We start from the raw sequence: 27,330 nt of genomic DNA, 5'->3' as shown, positions 1-27,330 counted from the left end.
GATGTGTAGTAAGCCTTTATTTAATGATAGCTGCTTTAATAATTCTCCTTATCACTACTATCACTTTTATTTCCCACCTATCATCTGCTGTCTAATCATCACCTAAAATGCAATGCTCAGGGAGTTCCCCATCACACCGCTACTAAGTAGCAGAATTCGAACCTAAGGCCATTTGTCTCCAAAACGCGTGCACTTAGCAGGCTCTGCGTTATTCTGATTTATTTCTCATGTCACTGACAACTCTAACATAAATCAGTCTGTAGATGGACCTCCACGGAGCCAAAGGATCTCTGTTGTGGATTGTTATCCTCACCGATAGGATGTCAGATGCGAGACGCAGGACACCTGACACTTTCCGTGGCTGGAAGGAAGAGTCATCAGACTGTTCCAGGCTGCTTCAACTCAATTTAATCCCTGAGTGAACAGAAAGAAACAAACCGCAGTCACTGCAGTTCATATGGTTGAAATCAACGTATATTTCGCCTAAGTCAGCAGTTTTCGCCCCAAATATGCATTGGTGTTCGTTTACTGTGCATACACCCCTTTTCTTTACACTTAGTTTAATCATGACTATATTAAATCACGTGCATGCGGTTAGCCCGGCGGCCCCGGTTTGGATTAAATGTTATGAGAACACTGGACTGAAACAATTCCTTTTCCTTCATCTGCATTTGAATCTCCCTTTTCCTAAGGAGCTGTGAATGGCAGCAGCGACTCTCAACTCTCGTTGAGACAAAGTGTGAGGGCAGACGGGCAGAAGAGGCACAAGCTCTGTCTGCTGCTCTAACTTGTGATCTCAGACAAGCCATTGTAAGTCTTTTTGCTTCTGCTTGCCCAGCCATAAACGGAGATAACGTGTAGATGCAGTGAGATTGGGAACTCATATTTGCAAAGTACCCTGAAAACCTACATAAGACTTAACAAACAGGAATTTGTGATACAGGCAAATCACGCATTACGTTAAGAAGGTATCGAGAAAACATAGCTTATCTGAGCTTCGCTCTGGTGTGCCTTCCCAGCCCCCAGCTGAAATGCCAATGCCAGGGAGCCATAGCCAGCCATTCTCAATCAGAATGCACCCTCGGGGTCATTTTGGTTCCAAGAAATCCGCTCTGTCCTTCTTGCCATGTGTATTCCCCGTGAGCTCCGCCAGGGATCTAGGCTTGGACTTCCAGGAGCAACCCTGGGAACCTCCTTTTCTAAAACTATTTCCCAGATCATCAGATAAAATTGCAACTGCATCAGACAACCTGGACTAAACTCACACTTGCAGCTTCTCCGGACCTTAGAGTAAAATTCCAAATGACCTCCCTGGCAGAGGAAGGGAAGCCCATAAAACAACAAAATGAATCACTAATGTGGCAATAAAAGGTTAAAGGCAGGAGTGCATCAGATCCTAAGCAGTTTGCCAACACCTCCAACTTTCAGTGTCTTCCCCTCCTTCCAAGCAGTTGGGACTTCCTTTAAAGAAGAGCACCATGAAGTGTTGGGGGGAGGGGGGTACCTGGGTGGCTCGGTTGGCTAAGCAAGCATCCGAGCATCCGACCTCTGCTAAGGTTATGATCGCATGGTTTATGGGTTCGAGCCCCATATCAGGCTCTGCGCTGACCATGTGGAGCCTGCTACAGATTCTCTCTCTTCCTCTCTCTGCCATTTCCTTGCTCACTCTCCCCCCCCATCTTTCTCTCTCAAAATAAATAAATAAACTTGAGGAAAAAAAAAGCAAAGAGCATCATGAAGGATCTTAAAGAGATCCTGAGAAATCAGATATTTCCCTTTATAACAGCAAGCCTTCCGGGGAGATAATAACGAGCTAACCTCCCACAAACTCCATACACACAAAATAATAAGTAGGAAAATAGTGAAGGAAACAGGAAATAAGAAAATCAAATAAGACTAAATACTCAAAAAGCAGAAGAGAGAGGCACCTAGGTGGCTCAGTCGGTTAAGCATCCGACCTCAGCTCAGGTCATGATCTCACAGATGGTGAGTGCGAGCCCCGCATTGGGCTCTGTACTGACAGCTCAGAGCCTGGAGTCTGCTTCAAATTCTGTGTCTCCCTCTCTCTCTGCGCCTCCCCCACTCGTACTCTGTCTCTCTCTCTCTGTCTCAAAGATAAATAAACATTAAAAAAAAATTTTTTTTAAAAAGCAAAAGAGGATTTCCAGTTGGTTTAACAACTCACCGACTCCCTACGTAAGTCTAGACATTGTAATCATAATGGAACACTGAGACAACTTCCCAAAGGCATCCGTAAATAGTTTCATCATGAACAAAGGGGAACAATAAGTCAAGATGCCCATAAGATATATGCACCCCTTCCTAAGTGTTAGGGGACCACTGCCAAATCCCTGCTGAGGAAAAATTTGTCTTACCCTTGTGTCCTGGGCAAGGGCTAAACATAACCAGTTGTGTAAGGAGTTGACTAGTTGAATGGACACCAAATTGAGTCCATTGAGCACATTGAGTTATCTTCAAGTAACCCCTTCATGTTATTAAGCTTCAGTTCAAGAATCCTAACCAGATATTGTTTATGGCATCGAAAATCTGAACGTTTCAGGTCCTACATGCCCCCTGACATCCACATTGGTGGACAGATCAGCCCGAATTGGAAACTGCACACTCATCATCACCGGAGAAAAGGTGTAAAACACCAGACACAAATGACCATATCCAGTCTTCATATTCCCTCAATGGTCTCTAAGACTGGTAGCTAGTCTGCCCCTCCCCACCTCCCCTGCATTGCCCCTCCCTACCTGTTCCCTACAAATAACACACCTATTCCCTTGTTTAGCAGTCATTTTGTTAAAGTAATATATATTAAATTATGAGCCTTAATCATTCCAGAATAATTTGCATTTTTAAAATAGAAGACCCATTAACTCCAACTGATCCTCAATGTAAAAGCTTTAATTAAGTGTAGATGATTTTAAAATACGTATATTAGAACATCTTGGTCTTGAGGTGCAATTTATTGAAGGCAAATCAAGTTACTTGAAACCAAAAGGGACACTGTTTCATTCTCCTCTCTTCTGTAGACCATTTTAACTGCTTCTTTATCCACATGGCATGCGGATAAAGTTGTCCCATGTTCTTGATAAACTTAACCTGATGTGTTTACTAAAAATAGACAATGGCTGACTCTATGAGACCCTTGGATTCAGACTCTTCAGGTGAGGGTCCAATGATCAGGAACATTTGGAAAACTGATTTAAAGGGTCTGAAGGAAAACCTCTTGTAGGAGATAGTTTTTAGGATGTCCACCTGGACTGTAAGATATTAACTAACATAGCCCCCTACTCACACACAGGACCTGAGTATTCATGTTTGACCAATGTCATCCCCACATCTTTGGCCATGAAGGGAGCCAGGCCGTGCCAGTCAGATTTCCTCTCCACAAATCACAAATGGTTTTTAGGGATGGGCAATATCTCTCTAGAACTGTAAGGTAGAATCTCAAGAACATGGGACAACTTTATCCGCATGCCATGTGGATAAAGAAGCAGTTAAAATGGTCTACAGAAGAGAGGAGAATGAAACAGTGTCCCTTTTGGTTTCAAGTAACTTGATTTGCCTTCAATAAATTGCACCTCAAGACCAAGATGTTCTAATATACGTATTTTAAAATCATCTACACTTAATTAAAGCTTTTACATTGAGGATCAGTTGGAGTTAATGGGTCTTCTATTTTAAAAATGCAAATTATTCTGGAATGATTAAGGCTCATAATTTAATATATATTACTTTAACAAAATGACTGCTAAACAAGGGAATAGGTGTGTTATTTGTAGGGAACAGGTAGGGAGGGGCAATGCAGGGGAGGTGGGGAGGGGCAGACTAGCTACCAGTCTTAGAGACCATTGAGGGAATATGAAGACTGGATATGGTCATTTGTGTCTGGTGTTTTACACCTTTTCTCCGGTGATGATGAGTGTGCAGTTTCCAATTCGGGCTGATCTGTCCACCATTGTGGATGTCAGGGGGCATGTAGGACCTGAAACGTTCAGATTTTCGTTGCCATAAACAATATCTGGTTAGGATTCTTGAACTGAAGCTTAATAACATGAAGGGGTTACTTGAAGATAACTCAATGTGCTCAATGGACTCAATTTGGTGTCCATTCAACTAGTCAACTCCTTACACAACTGGTTATGTTTAGCCCTTGCCCAGGACACAAGGGTAAGACAAATTTGGGAAACCCTTGCTGACTCAGACCACAGAGGCCACCACCTATGCAGAAGGACATCTCTGAGCTGTGCGCATTGTCCAAATGTCTCAGCTTATGATTCTCAATGAGCTTACTCTCTCCTTAATCTGGTACCTTAGACACCTTCTATCTTGAATCATTTCAAAGACTCTGGCAGTAATTGTGAAGAAGACTCAAAATTACCCAGACTGCAACTTTAATAAGAGATAGGAATCCATTCTTTCAATGATGGATGTAAAGCAAGGATTTAGGAAATAGAAACAGTGAGCTTTCCATAGAGTTCTCAGCCCTTCCTTAGAGATCAGGGTGATAAGAAAAACTTTGTTCCTTTGAAAACTTTAACTGCCCTGAGAGTAGATGAACTTGACATCTCTCGCGTTCTCCCTTCACTCCAATGTCACCATTACGACTCACCTGGTTATTCTGGTCTCGGGCATTTTATCAAATAGCTTGGAAGATCAGTTTGCCTCTCCTAGAACATCACTGTAAAGGGTTTAAGGGACAGTGATGTAGAGAAAACTACAGGCTTAGCTTTACTTATTGTTTTAAGACTCAAATAATATTATCCTAAGGGAGGAAATGTGATGCTGTTTTATCTTTAGTTGGAGGCAATCAAATAAAAAAAAGTCACTAGTTGCAGCTAGGTAAGGATCATTTAATGACAAGCACAGACATCTTTTTTCCTGTGTAAATTATGGCTGGATTTTTAAAAAGAAGCGTGTTGCAAAATAAGAAAAACAAAAGGCCAATGGATATATGAAAAACTATTCCACCTCAGTAAGAACACAAAAGAGCAATGACCTTAGTTTTTGCCTATCAAATCAGCAAAGGTAAAAAAGAATAATTCCAGGGCACCTGGGTGGCTAAGTTGGCTACGCGTCTGACTCTTGATTTTGGCTCAAGCCATGATCTCATGGTTCATGGGATCGAGCCCCCTGTTGAGTTCTGCACTGACAGTGTGGAGCAGACTTGAGATTCTCTCTCCCTCTCTCTCTGCCCCTCCCCTGCTAGCTTCTCTCTCTCTCTCTCTCAGAATAAATAAATAAACTTAAAAAAAGAAAACAAGAAAAAAAAAAAAAAGAAAGNTCTCTGCCCCTCCCCTGCTAGCTTCTCTCTCTCTCTCTCTCAGAATAAATAAATAAACTTAAAAAAAGAAAACAAGAAAAAAAAAAAAAAGAAAGAAAACAAGAATAATCCCCAGTTCTGGTGAGGGTTGGGAAGGAGTACTACCTCGCTGGTAGGAGTATGAATTTGTGCAGTTTTCCCAGAAGGTAATTTGAGTATGTAGTTTTAAAGCCTTTAAAAAGTGTATACTTCTTAACCTAGCAATTTTGTTTTTAAAGAATTTATCCTAGAGGCTGCCTAAGTGGCTCAGTCGGCTAAGCATCTGACTTCAGCTCAGGTCATGATCTCATGATTCCGGAGTTTGATCCCCTCATGGGGGGTTCTCTACTGTCAGCGCAGAACCTGCTTAGGATCCTCTGTCCTCTCTCTCTCTGCCGTCCCTGGCTTGCACTGTCTCTCTCTGTCTCTCTCAAAAATAAGTAAAATAAAACTCAGAAACAAAAAAGAATTTATCCTAAAAAAATAATTAAGACCAGGCACATTGATTTTTGACAAGATTGTTCATAACAACATTCATGGCAAATATTTGGGGGAAAGAATACATAGCAATAGTAAATGGTTGATCAAATTGAGACAGATTTTACACTATCAGTAAAACTGATGAGGTACAATAATATTCATAGATAGGGAAGTATGTTGGCAAAATATTAAGTGAAAAAAAAGTAGTTATAGGAAGCATGATCTCATTTTATATTAAACAATTGTAGTAGATACATTTGGGCCATGTTGCCTAGTCCACAATCCACTGTTCGGAATTAACTCCCACCCCAAATTGCTACCAAAGGGGGTGGCCTTTTTAAATGGTGGCCCTGTTTTAATCACTTAACTTTCACTGATTAGTATGACAAACCAATTAAGAGCCTGGAATTCTCTTACTAGCAAGCTAGAAATAAGAGACACAAAGACCTTGCGACGTGATTGCTGACGTGTGAACTGAAGGGTACTATCAAATCAGGGCTCGAGCGGCCATCTTAGTTCCCCTGCAAACGGAGGGGGAAGCAGAGAGACTCGCCTGCAGAAAGGAAAGGAATAAAACAGGGAAACAGAGATTCTGTGCTTGGTGACTTTGATGGGTAGAAGGAGGGGTTTCATTATCTCCCTCCTCTCCCCACTTTAAAGTAAGTCCTCTTTCGTTGAGCAATCTTGAGTCACGTAAGAATAAACCTCCAGGGAGAGTACCTGGGTGGCTTAGTCCGGTAAGCATCCGACTCTTGGTTTCCACTCAGTTCATGATCTCACAGTTCATAGGCTGGAGCCCTACTTTGGCTCCGTGCTGACAGTGCAGAGCCTGCTTGGGGTTCTCTCTCTCTTCCCCTCCCCACCCCCTCAAAATAAGTAAATAAACTTTTAAAAATTAAAAAAGAAGAATAAACCTCTAAATTTAACATATTATTTCTGAAAGATGGAATTTCAGATAACTTTTTGGGTCTCAGTTTTGTTTTTCTGTCTTTTTTTTTTATTGTAACCTACGAAAGCCTACCCACCAGCCAGGATTACGTCATTAACTGAGCAACTATTGAAAGTTATTCCATTGTCTAGATTCTGAAGCAGGAAATTCCAGGCTTTCTGAAAAGGATAAAGAAAACTCATGTGGACAAGACCAACAGAACTCCACCTTACAGATAAATGGCTCAAAACCTAAGTAAGAAAGACAAGGGGGCGCCTGGGTGGCTAAGTCAGTTGAGTGTCCAACTCTTGATTTTGGTTTAGGTTATGATCCCAAGGTCATGGGATCAACCCTGAGTTAGGCTCTGTGCTGAGCATAGAGCCTGCTTAAGATTCTCTCTCTTTTTCTGTCCTCCCCTGCTCATGCTCTCTCTCTGTGTCTCTCAAAATTTAAATAAATAAGTAAATAAATAAATAAATGGAAAGAAAGAAAGAAAGAAAGAAAGAAAGAAAGAAAGACAGACAAAATAATAACCTGTACTTATAAAACCAACAAGTACCAGCCTAGATGTGAATCTCGGTTCCACTATATAGTGTGTGGGAGTTTGTACAAATTGCTTACTGGTTCTGTATCTCAGTTTCCTTATCTGTAAAATGGGATTCATTTCTATACTGTCCATCAGGCTGTTGAAGGGTTAAAATGAGTTGAGCCATGTAAAGTTCTCCGTACAGTGCCTAGAACATAAAATAAGCACTTGTTGAAGCTCCCAGAGGCCTCTTTAAGGTAAGAGGATTTCTCCCCTACGAAGAGCTAGAATCCACCCCGGGCCTGTAATTCTAAAACTTCAGTGTGCCTTTGAATCCCCTGGAGATGTTGCCAAAATGCTAATTCCATTCAGCAGGTCTAGGGTGAGACCTGAGAATTTGTATTTCTGACTAGCCCCACTAAACCAAAGCAACTGGTCTGCCATGCTGGTATCATGAGCCATTCTGCCTCCAGGAAAACCTTATACACAAAAGCTCTCCATACCTGTTATCAAGATGCAAAGATTCATCCATTAACTAGGAAGCTTTAAGAGTGGAGCCTTTTGGTTACCTAGATGTCCTAGTTAAATTGGGGTCAATCAGTACCACGTTTTCAGTTTCAGCTCCTGGAACAGCCGTTTCTAAAATATATTATTAGTTCACTTTTTGGCTTTGGTAAGTACAGGACATAATTTAATCTTCCTTTGATGATTTGTGAGGCACTTCAGGCTTTTGCAGCGCCTCGGGTCATTATTTAGAACATTCATTTTCATTGCCTGGTTCCAAAGGCACAGGAGTTAGAGGATAAGAAATTGGCCTGAATTTGTTCAGACTTGGAGCATCAGCCAAACCCTCTTGAAGAGTTTTATGTATCTCTCCTAACTCTGGAACAAGTATCTTCTCTTGCCATAAACTGAGATGATGGACACTATTCTGGTCAAGTGAAGGGCCCCATTGCGCTCTCTGCGTAGCTGAGTTATACACAATGCTACATGATAGTCCCATGCCAGAGATATACCCAGGGGCTCCCTTAGATAGGCTGCCCTGGCCTTCTGTGGAGAGTGCTAAAGGGACCTTCCCAAGCCATTTTGCCTCACCACTTACCCAAATGCTTCCTTCCTCCTCAGTCTTGTCTTCACAAAGAATTAGGGCAGCTTCCAAGTCATTTCTCAAATAAACACTCAGTCTCCCTTTGACATATTTAAGTCAGGCACCATTTCTCCTGAGCGTTTCTCTGATCTTGAATCTTTTGGAACGTCTCCTAGTCTCAGCCCATGTGACAAGTGCTCCCCTTGGAGCCTGAGACATCACATCTGATCCTCCCTTCGATTCTGGCCGTCAATAGACGTGAATGTAAACGTTTGTTTAGATAGCCTTGCACACTGCCCATACCAATCTGAAATAAGCACAAATCCAACCCCAGAAGCTTTGAAGAATGATATGGACCAGTTGTACGCAATAGAAATAAAATTGTGAGCCACAAAGGTAACTTTAAATTTTCTAGTAGTTACATGTCTTAAAAAAATAAATAAAAAGAAGCCGGTAAAATTAATTTTGATAATGTACTTTGATCCAATATGTTAAGAACATTATCATTTCAACAATGTTGTAAAAAGGTATCAATGACACAGGTATTTTACATTCTCTTTTTCATATACATTTTCAAAATCCCAGGCACATTTCAATTTGGACCAGCCACACTTGAACGGCTCCTTGTCTGCATATGGCTCCTGGCTCCCACACTGGAAAGAGCAGAATGTAGAGATTTAGTGATTTTCATAAGGGAGCAGGGGGAGAGGGTTTTCCACAGCATATCATAAAGTCTACACCCTTAAAATCTTTTTTACACCATTCTGTCCACCCAAGGCAACTGCTAAGAATCTCTCCCCATACCTACCCCATCCCCTCGTTTCCTCCTTTTCCCTCCCCACTCATAACTTGCCACTCCAGCCCTAGGGCCTTTGACATTGAAAACTCTCCTATGACCGCTTTTTCTTTTTCTAAGAATTCGCCCTCCTGGAAAGGTAGTGAATAAAACTATTTTGTTTGCTTATTCTTCAGGGTTCACAGTTGAGCCGGCACCAGCTTGCCAGTAGCCTAGGTTTCTCGTGGGGGCCACGCCTGGCTAAGCACTGGAGCCCCCCAGCGGGGAGCAGATGAGCCACTCTTCAGATGCGTGGGGACTTTACCAAGGCAACAGAGTCTGATTGCGGTGAAAATGCTCCAGCCGCCCAGCCCACTTTTCAGAGCTGCCCTTGGGAAGGCTGCCAGCCCTGCTGCTCTGTCGGAGGGTTAATGGGCAAGAGAAAGGATTCTGCTCCCAGGCCAACACCGGTCCCTCTCTACAATATCCCAGAGTCTGGACAATGAGAGGGTAGGGGAACATGGATGCAAAGCAGCCTTCTCTGGACCCCAGTTTTATTATATTCAGCTGCAAGGGCTACAGAATTCATCGTGATCTGAATATACAGCTTTTCTGTCAACACCCATTGGATCTACTCTTTGCTTCTCTAAGACTCAGATGCGCCATCTCCCAAAGACACGCAGGTTGAGTTACAGCTTCCATTGTTGGGAATGGATCTGTTCATGTTCAGTTCTATCCCCCGCTAAGATTCCTTATGAAACTCACAGTTCTAAATCATTACATTTGCTCATAAGATTAGATGCTCTCTGTGGAAATATAGACACACACAATAACATCCAGATAAGCAGTCTTGATCTTCTTAAGACATGTTGGATCCCATTGAATGACCCATCAGTATCACTATATCCACATGAAAGATATGATTGGACCATGCAAGACCTACCCCCAAAATGACCCAAATGCTCACAGGAATCAGAATTCACTTGGACTCCTCAAGGTCATTTAGATCAGGAGAGGCCTAAAGCTAATCTATTGGAACCCAACAGTTTTTTAAACCAATGCACTACTGGCAGAAATGGGTCATCCAGGGAGAGAGTGGATTTGAACCGCATTCACATCAGCACCACCTTTCACCTCGTATCCATCGCTCAGAGAAACCTTGGCCTTCAGAGACACCTGACTACTGTAGATACACCCTCTATATCTAAACATTAAAAATATCTAAGAAATATAGATTGTTCTTTTCATTTTTCCCCAACTGAATCGAGTCATTCTAACATGGAATGGCTTTTTAATATCTTTGACACAGGCCTCCTCCTAAGCCTGCCAATAATATAATGCATTAGTTGGCTGGTGAATTTTCTCATTTCTTTTCTCAACTCAGCAGCCAGAACTGCTTCTCCCTAGTTGGCAGAAATTGAGGATGCCCACTTTTGCTGACTTCTGTGCCTGTTCATTGCTGGAAATCCATAATATTTAAGATTTTTAAAAATTTCTCATCATTTGGGGGGAGGTATTTGCTGTGGCCAGAAAGCCAGTATTTCCTAAATTTACTCTATGGTTAAAAGGTCCCTAAGACAGGTCTCTGCTTCCCTCTGCAATCCTCAAGAAATATTTGTCAAGTTAGACAATTTATGCAAGAATTCTATATACAATCCAATCACCTGGAAGATGTTTTGTTGCTGTTGATAAGTATAGGAGCGTGCCCTTCTGTGTGTGGTATAGGGCTAGTTCATTTATGTTACTTCACTCTGCTGATCTAGATGAGTGATAATTTCAGAAAAGTTTAAGCCCGTTGCAGGACAGCAGAAAAGGTGTCAATGAACTGGACTCGGCCACTAGTTAATTAGGTTCTTAGAAAATCACTTAATCTCCATAAATCACATTTATCTTTGTCTGTTAAAATAGGAGATTAGATTAGATCAGTGGCATATGCAAGTGATGAATCACTGGACTGTACTCCTGAAGCCAAGACTACACTGTATGTTAACTAACTTGAGAATGAATAAATAAATAAATACGGTTGGATCATGGATTCCCAATGTGCAAGTCTCACTTTGGACGTCTGCAGATCTCTGGGCTCTCCCAATCCATGTGTACACCTAGAAGGCCATAGATGAAATAAATGACATGTTACACTCATATAGATACAGTTATGTGTTTCAAATCTATGTAATTACCGTTCTGAATAATAAAGCTTAAATTCATGTAAGTGATTATTGAATTCAGAGGGGCATATTGTCATTGTGCACCTTCTGGTCCATGGATGCTACAATATGTATTGTACGCTGGATGCTACTTAAAACATAAATCTGACTGAATGAGAAACCCAGATATGTTGAAGTCAAAAAGGGATTCTCTCACTTGAAAAGGCTTGAGAACCTCTGTGGTATAATGATATGTGAGGTCTCTCGTGGCAGTAGAATTCTAGGGCTAAACATTTCTATTTTGACAGGGAGTTCTTCCATGCTCTAACTCAAAGACAAGTAAGGGAAATAACCGAGCATGGGGCAGATTTCGAGAAACCGTCAACTTGCACCATGTAGGCCAGACCTCCCTTGGTCACACTGCACTCTAATTAACTGCAAAAGCTCCTGCGGAAGAGAGGAAAATTCCAGACGGGGGCTATTACTGTCTTAGAAGATTTCTTGAGACCTTTTTTTTCCTTCTCTTTTCTAGTTTAACTATCAACTCACTTCTGGCTCTATGTTTCTGGAATAGTCCATCTATATTAACTATGGCAGCCAAACATAAAGCAAGTATGTTAATTATAGCCAAAGAATTTTAACTTGAAACCAAGAAGTCTTTTCAAAATAGGCATATGCAAATATTAAGCAAATTATACCCAAATCACAAACCACTTCTTCTGGGAATCTTAATTATTTTTTTCACCTTAATATAAGCCTTAGGATAAACCTGATAGTGAGAATTATTCCAAGGATGTAAGACTACATAATCATTTATGGAAGAGGCCAAGTTTAATGATTATAAAAATAAAAGGATATAATATCTTTAAAAAATTTTAATTCCAATATAATTAACATACAGTGTTATATGAGTTTCAGGTGCACAGTATAGTAATTCAACAATTCTATACATTATTCAGTGCTCATCACAGTGTACTTTTAATCTCTTTCACCTATTTAACCCATCCCATGCACCTCCCCTCTGGTAACCTTTAGTTTATTCTCTATGGTTAGGAGTCTGTTTTCTGGTTTGTCTCTTTTTTTCTTCATTTGTTTTGTTTTTTAAATTCTACATATGCGTGAAATCATATGGCATTTGTCTTTCTCTGACTGACTCATTTCATTTAGCATCACACTTTCTAGATCCATCAATGTTGTTGCAAATGAAAAGATTCCATTCTTTTTATGGCTGATTAACATTATATAGATAGTGGTATGAACATTTTAATATTGGTTCTTCCAATCCTTGAGCATGGACTAACTTTCCATTTATTTGTGTTGTCTTTAATTTCCTTCATCAGAGTTTTATAGTTTTCAGAGTATAGGTCTTTCACCTTCTTGGTTAACTTTATTCCTAGGTATTTCTTCTTTTTGGTGCAATTATAAATGGGATTGTTTTCTTAATTTCTCCTTTCTGCTACTTCGTTATTAGTGTATAGAAATGCAACAGATTTCTGTGTATTGATTTTATATCCTGTGACCTTACTGAATTCATTTATCAGTTCTAGTAGTTTTTTGGTGGAGTCTTTAGGGTTTTCTGGATATTGTGTCATGTCATCTACAAATGGTCAAAGTTTTACTTCTTTCTTACCCATCTGGATGCCTTTTATTTCTTTTTCTTATCTGACTGCTGTGGCTAGAACTTCCAGTACTATGTTAAATAAAAGTGATAAGAAAGGACATGCTTCCCTTGTTCCTGATTTTAGGGGAAAAGCTCTCAGGTTTTCACTATTGAGTATGATGTTAGCTGTGGGTTTTTTCACTTACAGCCGTTATTATGTTAAGATATATCCCCTTTAAACCTACTTCATTAAGGATTTTTATCATGGATGGATGTTGAACTTCGTCAATGCTTTTTCTGCATCTATTGAAATGATCATATGGTTTTTATCCTTTCTCTTGTTGATGGATGTATCACACTGATTAATTTGAACATTGAACCACCCTTGGAATAACTCCCACTTGATCAATGGTGAATGATTTTCTAATGTATTGTTGGATTCAGTGTGCTAATATTTTGTTGAGGATTTTTGCATCTGTCTTCATCAAGATGTTGGCCTGTAGTTCTTTTCTGGCATGTCTTTATCTGGTTTTGGTATCAGGATAATGCTAGCCCCATAAATCGAATTTGGAAGTTTTCCCATCTTCTATTTTTTTTGTACAGTTTCAGGGAAAGAGGCATTAACTCTTTTTTAAATGTTTGGTAGAATTTCCCTGTGAAGTCATCTGGGCCTGGACTTTTGGGAGTTCTTTGATTACTGATTAAATTTCATTGCTGATGATCAGCCTATTCAAATTTTCTATTTCTTCCTGTTTCAGTTTAGGGAGGATATGAATATCTCTCAAAGAGATAAGAAAGGGACAACTTACTTATTATGAGTTCCTTGAAGGGTGGACAATCTTATTTATCTTTGTATCTCTGAATACTAGCATTCATTTATGGTTGTTGTTATAGATTAATATAAATAGTGAATTTCCTGAATATAAAAAAGAAAGTAATAGAATTAGTAGAGGATCTTGATAGCCCCACTACCAAAGAGGATAGAATTAGAAATTATCAGTCACAGTCTATGAAGTTAATATGAATGATACAGAATTGAACTATATTTATGTGAATGCATTTTCTAAGAGCTTAGGAGAAAAAAAAAAAAAAAACAGAAAATAAGCCAACAGAACGACCAGAATGTATCAGCGTAAGTGATAGGTAATAATTTTTCTGCTATCTTAGCAAAAGGACTTCTTGGGGACCGATGTATCAGATTATATGTGGAGCTAGCAAACTACTGTGACAATATGAAGTGACTAAAAATGTCAGAGGAATGACCTGCAGGGACGATGTCTCCAATCTAAAGATGCCAGAGAGTAGTAGGCAGTAAAACTCTTAGAAAAAGAATGAAGCAAAATGATTAAAAAGAGAGGTAGAGCAAGATGCTCAGTAAATTCATGGGGCACCTAGGTGGCTCAGTGGATTGAGTGTTTGACTCCTGATATCAGCTCAGGTCATGCCCAGGGTTGTGGGATCAAGCTCTGCAATGCATTCTGAACTGAGAGAAGAGCCTGCTTAAGATTTTCTCTCTCACTCTCCTTCTGCCCCTCTCCTCCACTTGTGCTCTCTCTCTCTCTAAAAAATAAAAGATAAATTTTAAATCAATTTAAAAAATAATACTCAGGAAATACAGGGCTTAGGCAAAAACAAAACAGGTGACTTAGAACATTTCAAAAGAGAGGCAGCCTTGATGAGCTTGTGACATGTGACTAAGCAGTTAACATGAACACAAAGAGAAACTCCAACCAAAGAAAGAATTATCTACAGGAATAATAAAAGTGGAAATAATTTTTTTTAGTAAACCCAATCCTAGGCACTTTACTTTCTCATCTTATTCCATTTTCTCAATTCTTCCAGGAAGGTATGTGCAACATGACACCATTTCAAAGATGGGATTGGAGAAGTTTGCCTAACTGACCCAGCCAGAAAATGGCAGAGCCCGCTTTCAAAGACATGACTCTTTGCCCTCATCGATGTTCAACATTACATGGCTTCCATTAGGGACCCTAATGGAAACCAAAGGAGCAAGAGATTTAAGGAGCAGGAGGAGAGTGCCTTTGACTGTGCAAAGTTAGCTGTTGACTTCTACTAAATCCATGAGAAAAGCCTAGCTGCACATAGAAGGGAGGTGAAATGGTCCACCCATGAAACATCACCTGAGCATCATTTTGAAAGGAAGAGAAGGAAGGCATTAGTAGCAGAGGCCATGACACTGCAAGACACTGTTGGCAAGACTTTTGCACAAATTCTGCTGCAATGGCTTGACAGGAGCAGCCCAATGCATGACATGTACAACCTGGCAGTCTGCCCTGGACTAGGCAGGAAAGAGCTAACAGTTTGGGTGAACTTAAGAGAAGTCACAAAGGGAGGGTGCAAAAGAAATTTAATAGATTTTGAGCAGAGAAAAAGCGTTTTGCTCAGACAACACAAATCACATACACACAAACTAGACGATAACACAAAGCAGTGTAATATCAAGGAGCATGGGAAATATTACATGTGATATAGACTGTAAGAAATATAGGAAATCAGATCCTGGTGCTAGACACCATGTGTTCATTTTACCATAATTTTTTAAAAGATCGGTCTAGACCAAAATTTGAAACGTATTTTTAATTAGAACGCAATTGAGCAAACAAAAACCAGTGAGGTTTCGTTGAGTAATAGAGGAAGTACTAGACCGAAAGTTTAGGGATTTAATATAATATTTTTAAACAAATACCTTGACATTTCCAAAACATCATTTCCTCACTGGTAAACAGGCTATAATCATAATAGGAGGCTCAGAGGACCTTTGTGAACATTAAATGCAATGATATTTGTGAAAATTGCCAGTACTATTCGGTCTTCATCATCATTATTATTATGATGATGATTCCTGCCCCGGTCCTCCTTAGCACTGTGACCTTAAACAGCAGTAAAATGGAAGTGGAGATGGTGAGTTAGACTAGATTATCCCTTTAAATTCCCCCATTGTCTGCTTATACAAATCATTACTTTCTCTTCAAAATTATGTAGGTGTATTTTGTAATAGATAAGCAATTAAACTGTGTAAGAACACAGCATCCCCGTACCCAGTGGGTAGAAAGAGAAATTAAACTAACAAGAGAGCAAAGTTGCTTATCTAATCTCATACATTTGTTTTCATAATATATTTTATTTCACCAGTATATCCAAAATATTACCATTCTACCATGTAATAAATATAAAAATGAGTAAAGATTTGTTTACCTTTCTTTTTTTATTGAAGTATAGTTGACACATGAGGTTACATTAGTTTCAAGTATACAGCATACTTGTATGTTGCCCATATTCTCTGTGCCTTCACTCGCATGACATTCATTCCCTAACTGGAAGCCTGTACTCCCCAATCCCTTCACCCATTTTGCCCATTCCTCTCCCTCCCTCCCCTCTAGCAATCATCAGTTTGTTCTTTGTATTTTCAGGTCTATTTCTGCATTTTATTTGTTTACTTCTTTATCCATTTGTTTTCTGCACATATCATTTCAAAAGTGCCTCCACCAAGTGTTTTTCTAACTAATACGTAACTGAAATTGCACTTACTCCCAAGAGAGACAACCCGGCGTCACATTTCACGTCCTGGAGCTCTGGGTGATGCACACATCTCTGACATCCACATCTGTGTCCTCTTGATCCAACAACCAGCAGTTTAAATGATCACTGTAATGATCCCCTACACCTCCTTGACGTAGTAAGGAAAGGAAAGAAAACAGCATATCTTCAATTAAAAGTCCTTTTGGAAAGACCAGCATACCGTGTAGAATAACTTACATCTTGGCAGTGGAACCAATCTGACCGAGCAGGCTTTTCCCTGTAGACAGATCACCCCATGTTCATTCTTCTCCAAGGCATGCCTGAAATGAATGCAGAACAAAAATTCTTCTGGAGGTCCCGCCCCTTAGCGTCCCTTTTTTGTATGGTGTTATTACAAGGACCTGGGATTGCCTTAGAAACCTAACAATCTCAAGCACTCTGGAGTTGTCGTTTCTCTAGCAATTCAATACTTTTTTTTTAAATGTTTATTTAGTTTTGAGAGGGGGGAGGGGCAGAGAGAGAGGGGGACAGGGATTCAAAGCAGGCAGTGTAGAACCCGATGGGAGGCTCGAACTCATGACCCAAAGTCAGACACTTAACCAGTCAAGCCACTCAGGTGCCCCAATTCAATTATTTTTAAACCCTAGCCGTCTAGTGATTTGAGCCCACTTCTGTAAGTGAAAACCAGAAATCTTGTCTTATCCTGTCCTTGATTACAGACCAGACTTTTTTGCATATCTGTCCCTTAGCAGCAGGTCTTAGCTCTCAGCTAAATGACTCCCCAGCTAAATGATAGCTAATCAGTGCTGTGCCCAAGCTGAGGCCATTGAACGACTGTTTACTAGAGAATGAATTATTACTTCACCACCAGCAAATGCTCAGCAGGACAGTTTGGAAGAAAGGCTTAAAGGATCAGGCTCCAGATTTCTCAAATTCCTCCTGAGTCCCATCACGGCCCCTGCTATCTCCCATCTCTCCACTTCAGCCACCACTAACTTCAGCTCAGGGCAGGGTTATTGGCTTTTGAAGTTCCATGAGGTACGTGATTATCTGACCCACAGCGGTCTTACATCACCACTCACAGCCAAGTAGGGGAAGGGCATCTCTTAACAAAGTTACAAACTATTTCCTTCCTTCTTTCAAAGGGATCAGTTTATGTTGAAGCTTTTTCTTTTCATGAAAGATATGTAAGAAGCAGAAAGCATCCTAAAATTTTGATAACTCTTCTAAAGTTCCAGTCTCAGCAGATATGTGATCTGAGTCCAAAGAAACAACAGGTGACCCTTGAGCGATACATTTCAGAAGAGCATAACAAAGATTGTCAAGTTTCCTGCTCTTAATATGGGAGGGAGTGTGGGGGTCCTCTCCATCCTGTGCCGCACTTAGACCCATCCAAATCCTCATGGTAGAGTCTGTCCCTAACAATGGCTTATTCCTAACACCAATCCTATGCCTCTTTTTAGTTATAAAAGACTGAAAACCAATTCAGACTATCTTAAGAAAAACAAAGGAAATTTATTGGTTTGTGTGAGTAAGACTTCAAGCACAACTAGATCAAAGATCTCAAACTATTCACCTGGACCATTTTTGGTTCCTCATTCTCTTCCCATCAGCTTGATCTCTCTCTGTCTCTCAGACCTGCTTGTTTGTGTTCTGTTTGCTTCTTTCGTTTTATTTATGGTGGCTTCATTCTGTTTTACTCTAGATGGACAGTTCACATGACAGGAAAGATGGCCACTGGCATCCCAACCCTACATCCGTATAGCTCACAGACCATACATGTAATTTAATTCAAGGATCCTTATTGGCCCTGTTTGGATTATATATCCACCCAGTCCAATCATTGTGGACAGGTTATCACATTCAACCAGGTCTAGGTATGTACTCACTCTGAAGTGATAATTGCACCAAAAATACATGGGTTGGGGGGTAGAAATGTTCCTCAATCAGAAAACAAAAACAAAAACATGACACTGAGCAGAAAAGTACAACAGATATCCATCCATCATTATGACATGCTTATCTTCTATGCTTGAGGGCATTTCCAATATTCATGGGATGATCAAATACACTATCCAGCTACCTTTTTTGAAAAAGGTACTTGAAGAAGAATTCCAGCTAACCAAAATTAAGATGTAAGAAAGAAGATGCCCAATACTAAAAAATACTGGTATATTTCTTTCCTCAGTTTTGGAGGAAACTGTTTTGACCCTAGGCTTGGGAATTAAGTTTTATTTGTGCTTTCAGATAGATCTCGCCATCATTCTAGGGTGACTTTTCCTCCCTTTGTGGTTGTTGTTGTTGTTGCAACTATGCTTCTTCTAGGCACCTTTCCCAATTCCTAGAAATCTGATTCTCAGGTCACAACCTTCATCATACATTTCAGATGGCATTTCTTAATTGCATTTGACCAGTTAAATATCATAGCTCGTACATAGCAATTAAGGTGGCTCAAATCCAAAAATACCAACAACACCAAACACTGACACGTATGTGAGGCAACAGGAACTCTCATTCATTAGTGGTGGGAATGCAAAACGGCACAGCCAATTTGGGAGATGGATTGGCAGTTACTTACTAGGTTAAACATAATTTCACCATATCATCCAGCATTCATACTTCTGGGTATTTACCCAAATGAGTTGAAAACTTCTGTTTATAGCAGTTTTACTCATAATTGCCAAAACCTGGAAGCACTCAAGATGTTCTTCAATAGGTAAATGGATAAACAAATTGTGGTACATCCATACAATGGAATATTATACAGCAACAGAAAGAAATGAGCTATGTTTCTGATTCCCTAACACAAGCTTCTGAAACAGCTACACACAGAGAAGTACAAGTCATTGACACCTTGACCAGGATAGCCCAGTGAGCTCCTTGTTTTCTGCTATTACATTAAATTCAGGATAACTCTAGCATCCCAAGGACTACCCAGATTCGGGCCTGACCAGAACAAGCTTGGAGGACCAATACTTACAGCTACTTTCAGGAAGATAAAATGGATTTTAGGGTAATTTGAAAAAGAAAAGACAATCCTGAAATTTAGAGATTCTGAGGAAAGAGTCACCTTTAGGTAATATGCCCAAGTTACAGAGAATCGTGGGAGAAAGACAAAATTAGCCTAGTTCAAGGGAACTCCTGATCAAGAATCAGTCAAGATGTGTAGATTATCCTGGGGCGCCTGGGTGGCTCAGTCGGTTAGGTGTCCAACTTCGGCTCAGGTCATGATCTCTCAGTTCGTGAGTTCAAGCCCTGCGTCGGGCTCTGTGCTGACACCTCAGACCCTGGAGCCTGCTTCAAACTCAGTGTCTCCCCCTCTCTCTGCCGCTCCCCTGCTCTCTCTGTCTCAAAAATAAATTTTTTTAGATGTATAGACTATCTCACGAGCACCACTAAAAATATTTTTGTCTCGATATAGCTACAGCTTCTAAGAAATACTGTTAGTCAGTGTTTCATTTCTCTCCAGCCTGGTATCTTTCTTTTAGTTATCCTTTAGCTATCCTTTGTTATTGATTTATTCCTTGATTGGGCTGTGCTTAAAGTATGTGGTCTGTAGATTCCCAGTTCTTGAAATTTATTGAGACTTGTTTTATAGTCTAGTACCTGGACAATTTTTGTAAATGTCGCATGACATTGTTGCATGCAGGAATCTATATATTTCATGAAATAAAACTTCTTAATGATCTATGAAGCCATGAAAAGACATAGAAGAACCATAAATGCCTATTGCTCAGTAAAAGAAACCTGTCTGAAAAGGCTACATATTGTATGATTCCAACCATACAACATTCTGAAAAAGGCGAATCCATAGAGAGAGTAAAAGGATCAGTGATTGCCAGCAGTTTGGGGTAGAGGAGGGAGGACGAATTAGTTGAGCACAGAGACTTTTGGGACAATGAAACTCGTCTGTATGTTACTGTAACATGGATACATGACATTGTACATTTGTCAAAACCCCTAGAATGTACAAACACAAAGAGTAAATCCTAATTTAAACTATGGACTTCAGGTAATAGTAATGTAACAACATTGATTCATCAATTGTAACAAATATACCATATCAGTGTAAGGTGTTAATAATAGGGAAAACTGAGGCAGGTATATGAAAATTCTCTGTACTTTTTATTCACTATTTTTGTAAACTTAAAACTACTCTAAAAAAATAAAGTCTAGGAATTAAAAAAAAAAAAAAAAACATAGGTGGCTGAAGTATCTTGTGGTGTCAGAAATAAGGATGTGCTCTAAAACAAAATATGGTTCTGTCAAAAAGACCCAGGAGGGGTGCCTGGGTGGCTCAGTCAGTTAAGAGTCCAACTGTTGATTTCGGCTCAGGTCATGATCTCATGGTTTGTGAGTTTGGCCCCAAGTCCAGCTCCACGCTGATAGCAGAGAACTTGCTTGGGATTCTCTCTCTCCCTCTCTCTCTGCCCTCCGACCCCTTTCAAAATACATAAATAAACTTTAAAATAAAATAAAGGACACAGGAGTCAATCTAAAAGAGCTGCCAGTAGCCAAAGCTAGATAAACTTTCAACACAAAATAAATGATGATAGTATAAGGTTATAATCTGAAGAATAAAATAAATATTCACAAGTCCATATTGATGTATATAAATAATTAAGTAAGTAAACAAAGAAAGGGCAATTCTTCCTTACAGAAGAATTCCAATTTAGAAATATATAAGGAATCAGGGGCATAGAAAAATCACTATTAGAACACTACAGTAACGAGGCGCTTGGGTGGCTCAGTCAGTTAAGTGTTCAACATCAGCTCAGGTGAGTTCTCACAGATAGTGAGTGTGAGCCCACGTCGGGCTCTATGCTGACAGCTCAGAGCCTGGAACCTGCTTCAGATTCTGTGTCTCCATCTCTCTCTGCCCATCTCCTGCTAGCACTCTGTCTCTCTGTCTCTCTGTCTCTCTGTCTCTCTCTCACTCTCTCTCTCTCAATAAATTAACATAAAAAAAATTCTGCAGTAATAATTGCTACAGACCAGATCTTCCAGTGAATGCTTAAATTAGTGGGTGAAAGTTTGAAGAGATACAGGATATTTATATAGTCTCAAAATATTGTCCAGAAACTATTTACTAATTACAATGGGGAAAACAGTAACTGTACAGCAGAGAAGCCTGGCAGATACCACCTGAAACCAGTGATCAAGGTTAACATCCCTAGTAATGAAATACATTGACTCATTTACCCACCAATGTGGTACACTTAGAAGGGTATATAACCCCTATAAAATCCTTCCCAAACTGCATAATCACAATCTAATCTGAGAAAACATGAGGAAATCCCAAACTGAAGGACGTTCCATAAACTCTCTGATCAGACTCTTCAAAAGTATCAAAGTCATGGAAGACCAGGAAAGGCTGAGGCACTGTCCCATATTAAAGAAGACCAAATGCAATGATCGTGGCTGGCTCCTGAGACAGGAAAGAGATGTAGTGGGAAAACTGATGAAATTTGCATAAAGTCTGAAGTTTATAGTACAATATTAACGTCAGTTCCTTCATTTTGATCATTGTAACATGGTTATGTAAGATGTGAGCATTAGGAAAAGTTGGACGAAAGGTATATGAAAAGTCTCCGTACTAGTTTTGTAACTTTTCTGTAAGCCTCGGCTTCTTTCAAAACAAAACGTAGGGGCACTTGCCTGGCTGGGTCAGTGAACCCTGCAACTCTTGATCTTGGGGTTGTGAGTTTGAGCCCCACATTGGATGTAGAGATTACTTAAGAATAAAATCTTTGTCAGGGTGCCTGGGTGGCTCAGTTAGGTAAATGTCCAACTTCGGCTCAGGTCATGATCTCACAGTTTGTGGGTTCAAGCCCCGTGTCAGGCTCTGTGCTGACAACTCAGAGCCTGGAGCCTGCTTTGGATTCTGTGTGTGTGTGTCTCTCTCTGCCCTTCATCTGTTCACACTCTGTCTCTCAAAATAAATAAATGTTTAAAAAAAAGAAAAAAATCTGTCAGGGCCTGGGTGGCCCAGTTGGCTAAGCATCAACTTCTTGGTTTCGGCTCAGGTCATGATCTCACAGTTTGCAGGTTTGAGCCCCACATCGGACTCTGCATTGACAGCGCAGAGCCTGCTTGGGATCCACTCTCTCCCTTTCTCCCTGCCCCTCCCTTGCTCATGCTCTCTCCCTCTCTCAATATAAATAAATGAACTTAAAAGAAATCAATTTAAAAGTAAAATCTTTGCTAAAAACAAAAAAAAACTATACAAAATAAAAACTTGAAAACAATAGTTGGTGTTGTTTCTGTGCAGATGATTGTTACCAGTGCCTAAATTGTTCATGGGACTGGGAAAGGCTACAACTAAAGCCTGTGCCTTTCCTCAAAGACAGAGTCAGGTAGAAAACCACAGTTACATTCATTGGTGAGAAATCTGAAGAATTTCTGTATTTTAAACATTAATACCAAATGGCCCTAATACTCTGCATGTCTGGAAAGTACCTACAAAGTTCCTGGCCCTTAGTAGGGCTAAAACAAAGATAGCTCTTGTAATGGCTGCTACTTATATAATGTCATATTAGGTCACTTGGTTTTCGAACTTCAGGTGACATATATTTGTCTTTGTACTTTACTGTACTTTTCAGATTTGCTGTAATACTTTTATTATAGAACCAATGGGCTTCTAGAAAAGAGTCATACTGTATGTTTGTAATTTTTGTAAAAGAAATATTCCACATCCAGTCATATCACTTCCCTCCCTTGCTACCTCCTCATTGCCCTCAGGAAAAGGTCCTGAGTCTGTAACACACACACACAAAAGGATTTCCAGAACCTGGCCTTTATTCCCTCTTCAGCCTCATTTCTCATTCACAACATCACAATCCAGCCATAATTGATTTCTTTCAGTTACTGAAAAATGTCACTTTCTGTCTCTGCCAAGTCTTTCTATTCTGCCTCTTTCTTGGAACACTCTTCTCCACCTTTCTGCACAGGCTAACACCTCCTGATCCCTCAGCTCTCACTTGTTTGTGCAGTCATTCACTGATTCCATTCATTCCACAGAATTTTATTAAGCTTCTACTTTATGCCAGGACTCTGGGGAAATACAGTGAACAAACTAGTTCCCTCTATCATCAAGGTCCTTGTGGAAATCAGACAACACATCCACACTGGGTAATCTGAAGGGAATTTAACACAGGGATAATTCAAGAAGGTGTGGGCAGGGTGTAGAGAAAACAGGGGATGGTCACAGGGAGCACCATTGGGCACTTTGGGTAAAGGGAAGAAGTGGTTTGGAGCCTGGTGAGAGAGGTTGTGGAGAGGCCACCCAGCAGGATCTGTGACTTTCAGTCAAGGCCAACAGCCATCCCGATGTGACCCAGAGGAATAAATTCCCCAGCTCATTCCTCCCTTGTCCTAATCAACTGCTGGGGCTCCACATTAACAAAACCCAACCTGAAGCCAGAGGCAAGCACTATTAATGCAGATGATATAAGCCAGTCTGCTGGCTCAGCGCGTAGGATGGAGAAGGCCGTGCATGGGTCTAAAGGAGCTAATGGAAGACATTCAGCACAAACCTTTCTCTATATTCTAGTGGAGGGAGACAAACAGCATAATAACGGCTAAGAGTCAGCAAGCCCAAAATAAGTGCCAGGCACATCCTAAGCACACATAACTCAGTTTATCCTCACAACAACTAATGAACTCAGATTAACAGGTGAGGAAACTGAGGCGCAAAGAGGAACTGGAGGGATCAAAGCTCTGTCTTCTTGGTCAGTTGCATTTTTGTTTTTGTTTTGGTTTTCCTTTCCTGCTGCAGACCATCCCGGGAGCTAGAGCATCAACCATCACAATTTCCCACAATTTCCCAGGACTGCCACTTTTCCCGGGATGTGGCATATTCAATACTAAACCAGGGCAGTCCCAGGCAACTAAGATAGTTGGTCACCCTATCTGTGGCTTTTTTTTAAAGCCTATATGAAATCCATGTTCACCTCCAGGCTCCTACCCACTTCCTTCACATACATGACAATCAAACCTTCTAGACAGAGGGACAGATCAATCCTTATAAAATTCAAGAAGAGAAAAGAAATGTACCTAAGAGAACTTATTTGAAAAAAAAAAAAAAAAGATAAAGTCACATTTAAACTCTAAATAAACCACAGCAATGTTTTTGGAAATTACAAAGTAATATTTGGGGAAGATGAAGAAAAGAGGGCAAAATGAATATTATGGATAAAGGACAGTGGGTTTATTTATTTTTTTTGAGTAGTAAGATAAAGCACCAAGACGAATGTTCCTGGGGATAAACTGAAATACAGTTGCCAACTCATGTGGGGTGGGGGGGAAGTCAAAATAATTGGATCAAAAAAGGCACATTATAGAAAAAAGCCACCAGGGTGGCTTAGTCGGTTAAGTGCTCAACTTCGGCTCAGGTCATGATCTCGCAGTTTGTGGTTTCAGGCCCCGTGTCGGGCTCTGTGCTGACAGCTAGCTCAGAGCCTGGGGCCTGTTTCAGAGTCTGTGCCTCCTTCTCTCTCTAACCCTCTCCTGCTCACGCTTTCTCTCTCTCTCTCAGAAATAAATAAAACATTAAAAAAAATTTAAAAAGGAAAAAGAAAAGGAGGAACTAGGGGAGGGGAAAATAATATTAGCATATTCTGTTACACAAAATTAATATGTAATTATAAGCATTGAAGCATTCATGCTACGTAAACGCCTTTTGCGAATGAGATTATAGATTTGCTTGCAAACAGTAAGCATGCTAAATAAACATAAGGTGCTATTATTTAAACAACAACAATGACAACTAACAGATGATATTGGCAACTGTCCCTACAGAAGCCTCAAGCCTCCAGGGAGATCCTCTCTATAAGAAATGTACACTGCTCACAGTACTCTCACATCTAGATGGGGGTTAGCAAATGAGAAATAAACATTCCTCTCTGAGTTATCCCATGAATTGAAGTTGGTTGGCTGCCTGGACAGTGGCATGGTGGATTTCAGGATGGATGTTAAGGAGACAAAATCCTTGAGCTTATGATTCTTGGACAAAACCTCTCTGTGGGACCAGGACAAACTCAAACAGGGCCTTAGCCCAAGTAGATGACCCTCCAGCTCTGGTACTTGTAACTGTGAGCACATCTGCTGTCCACTCAAGTGCCCCCCTCCCCTTCATCCACAGAGCTGATGAAGCACAGGGCCCGCAGGGAAAACTGAAGTCACTCTGTGTTTAGATCAGTTCCGTAGGACACAGCAAAATCCGAAATGGATTGTGACCTGCTGATAATCTTTCACAGCGAACTAAGTGATCATTGATTAAAAATAGCTTTGAACATGTATCACACATCTATTTCAGGCCTCGTTTTATTTGGAATGCAGATAGCGCTGGAAGCCAGAGCTACAGGAGCAGCAGCTGGAAATCTACTCAGACATTCTAGCCAATTCACGTCAAGCCCAGTTGGCAAAATTAATGCCATTCTGCGGTCTCAGGGAAGGAGTGATGGTTAATTATGCCCCACTGCCCAGTGGTTTCTATTATGGACACATCTGTACTGAAAGACTCATTTGAAATCCCCAGTTTCACTGCTTCCCAGAGTCTAAACCAAGTTTAAAAATTGATTTGTGAGGCTGGGAGTGTAGTGCATACGAGCCGCCTTGCCCACAGACCCCAGGTAGGCTCTAATGAAAGTCTGTCCTGGTTTCAAAGGCTCTTTCATGCCTTGGGTACTCATATTTTCATCAGTGTCTCCTACCAGTTCCTAAAATGCAGTATTTGGACAGGTTTCTCAGTAAATAATAAATATAACACACACACCCATCTCTGCACCTCCGGGCTAAGGAGTCTAGTTTCCAGGGCACCCTCAACCACTGCAGGCTATGATGTTTTCATCTCTCTGATAGAAAGGCAGGCTGGGACCTTGTCTGTTTCAAACAGAAAGCCTTCTAAGGAATGTCTCTGCCCTGCATCAAGGGACACAGTCGTTTGTTCCGAGGAAAACTTCCCTCTAAATGATTGCTGGCTTCTGTTTCTGTAGCAGGAATTGTTGAATGGAAACGGCACTGTCGGAGGTGCCATCTTTGAGAAGAGAATTAAAACAGATCATCAGTCAAATCCAGGGTGGCTCTTCAAATCCTACAGGGCCTTAACTTCAGCAAACAGGTCACTTCCTATTGCACTTAGATCTCAAATAACACAGGTCCCTTTGCTCCATTCCAACCTCCCGTGAGACCACCAGTGTTCACAGAGCAGAAAGCAGCATGAGGCCAAGCAGGAGCCCCAAGGGGGAGATGCACCTCGGTGAGTCGGGCATCTCTGCAGGAGGTGACATCAGAAGCTCTGAGCAGCTGTGTTCCCTTACCCGCACCCTCCCTTGAGCTGCCTGATGAATACGGTTCATTTTGAATTTGTTCCTTTACGTCAAACCTTTCAAGCCTTCACCCTTAATAAATAGTAAAAGCTCTTAGGAGGGGGCAGTCATGCCTTCTCAGTCACTTACACCTGATGGTGGCCGAGTTTCCAGACTTCTCCTGACAGCAGGGATTCTGATAGAGGAAGAAAAGTGAGGGTGAGCATGACTGCACCCTAAAGGAAAGCAGCATGATTAAGGATATTGAAAATCGGCTCCTCTGGAGACCTATTGATATGTTTGCCAGGAACTAACCTCGCTCAGTCTGTCCTAATTCGCATAAACAACTTGGTCGATGGATCAGCTTGATAGAAATCCGTCTTTCACGAGAATGAGGAAAATCCATCAGCTGACGGACGTGAAAATTACAGAGACCAATGTATAAGCTTAGTGTTAAACCAGTTTCTGAGCTGCCCGGCTGCCTAACAACGCGCCAGTGAATGTAGGCGATGGAGCCAGTCCACCCCTGGGAAGCATTTAAACAGCATCTGCATCTGTTCCTGACCATGGAGCCACAGAGGCCATGTTTGGCTTAGGCAAGTGTGAGAACCAGACAAGCTGAAGGTCCA

The 27,330-nt window shown here is 40.7% G+C and overlaps 1 long non-coding RNA gene across 1 annotated transcript; it reads right to left on the bottom strand.

Annotated features, from left to right (window-relative positions):
* Nucleotides 1–8: 8 nt before the first annotated feature.
* LOC120244633 lies at nt 9–27,330 on the bottom strand. Its single transcript, XR_005531593.1, has 6 exons — nt 27,017–27,330; nt 16,632–16,714; nt 16,404–16,542; nt 11,164–11,209; nt 8,884–8,985; nt 9–414 (listed from the first exon to the last, which is right to left on the bottom strand). It is a non-coding gene; the product is annotated as an uncharacterized LOC120244633 (long non-coding RNA).

Source organism: Hyaena hyaena, unplaced genomic scaffold (genome assembly GCF_003009895.1).
Source record: "Hyaena hyaena isolate Hyena2069 unplaced genomic scaffold, ASM300989v1 scaffold_388, whole genome shotgun sequence".
NCBI lineage: Eukaryota > Metazoa > Chordata > Mammalia > Carnivora > Hyaenidae > Hyaena > Hyaena hyaena.
Note: the sequence above shows the minus strand (reverse complement) of the source record. Positions and strands in the feature narration are given on the sequence as shown.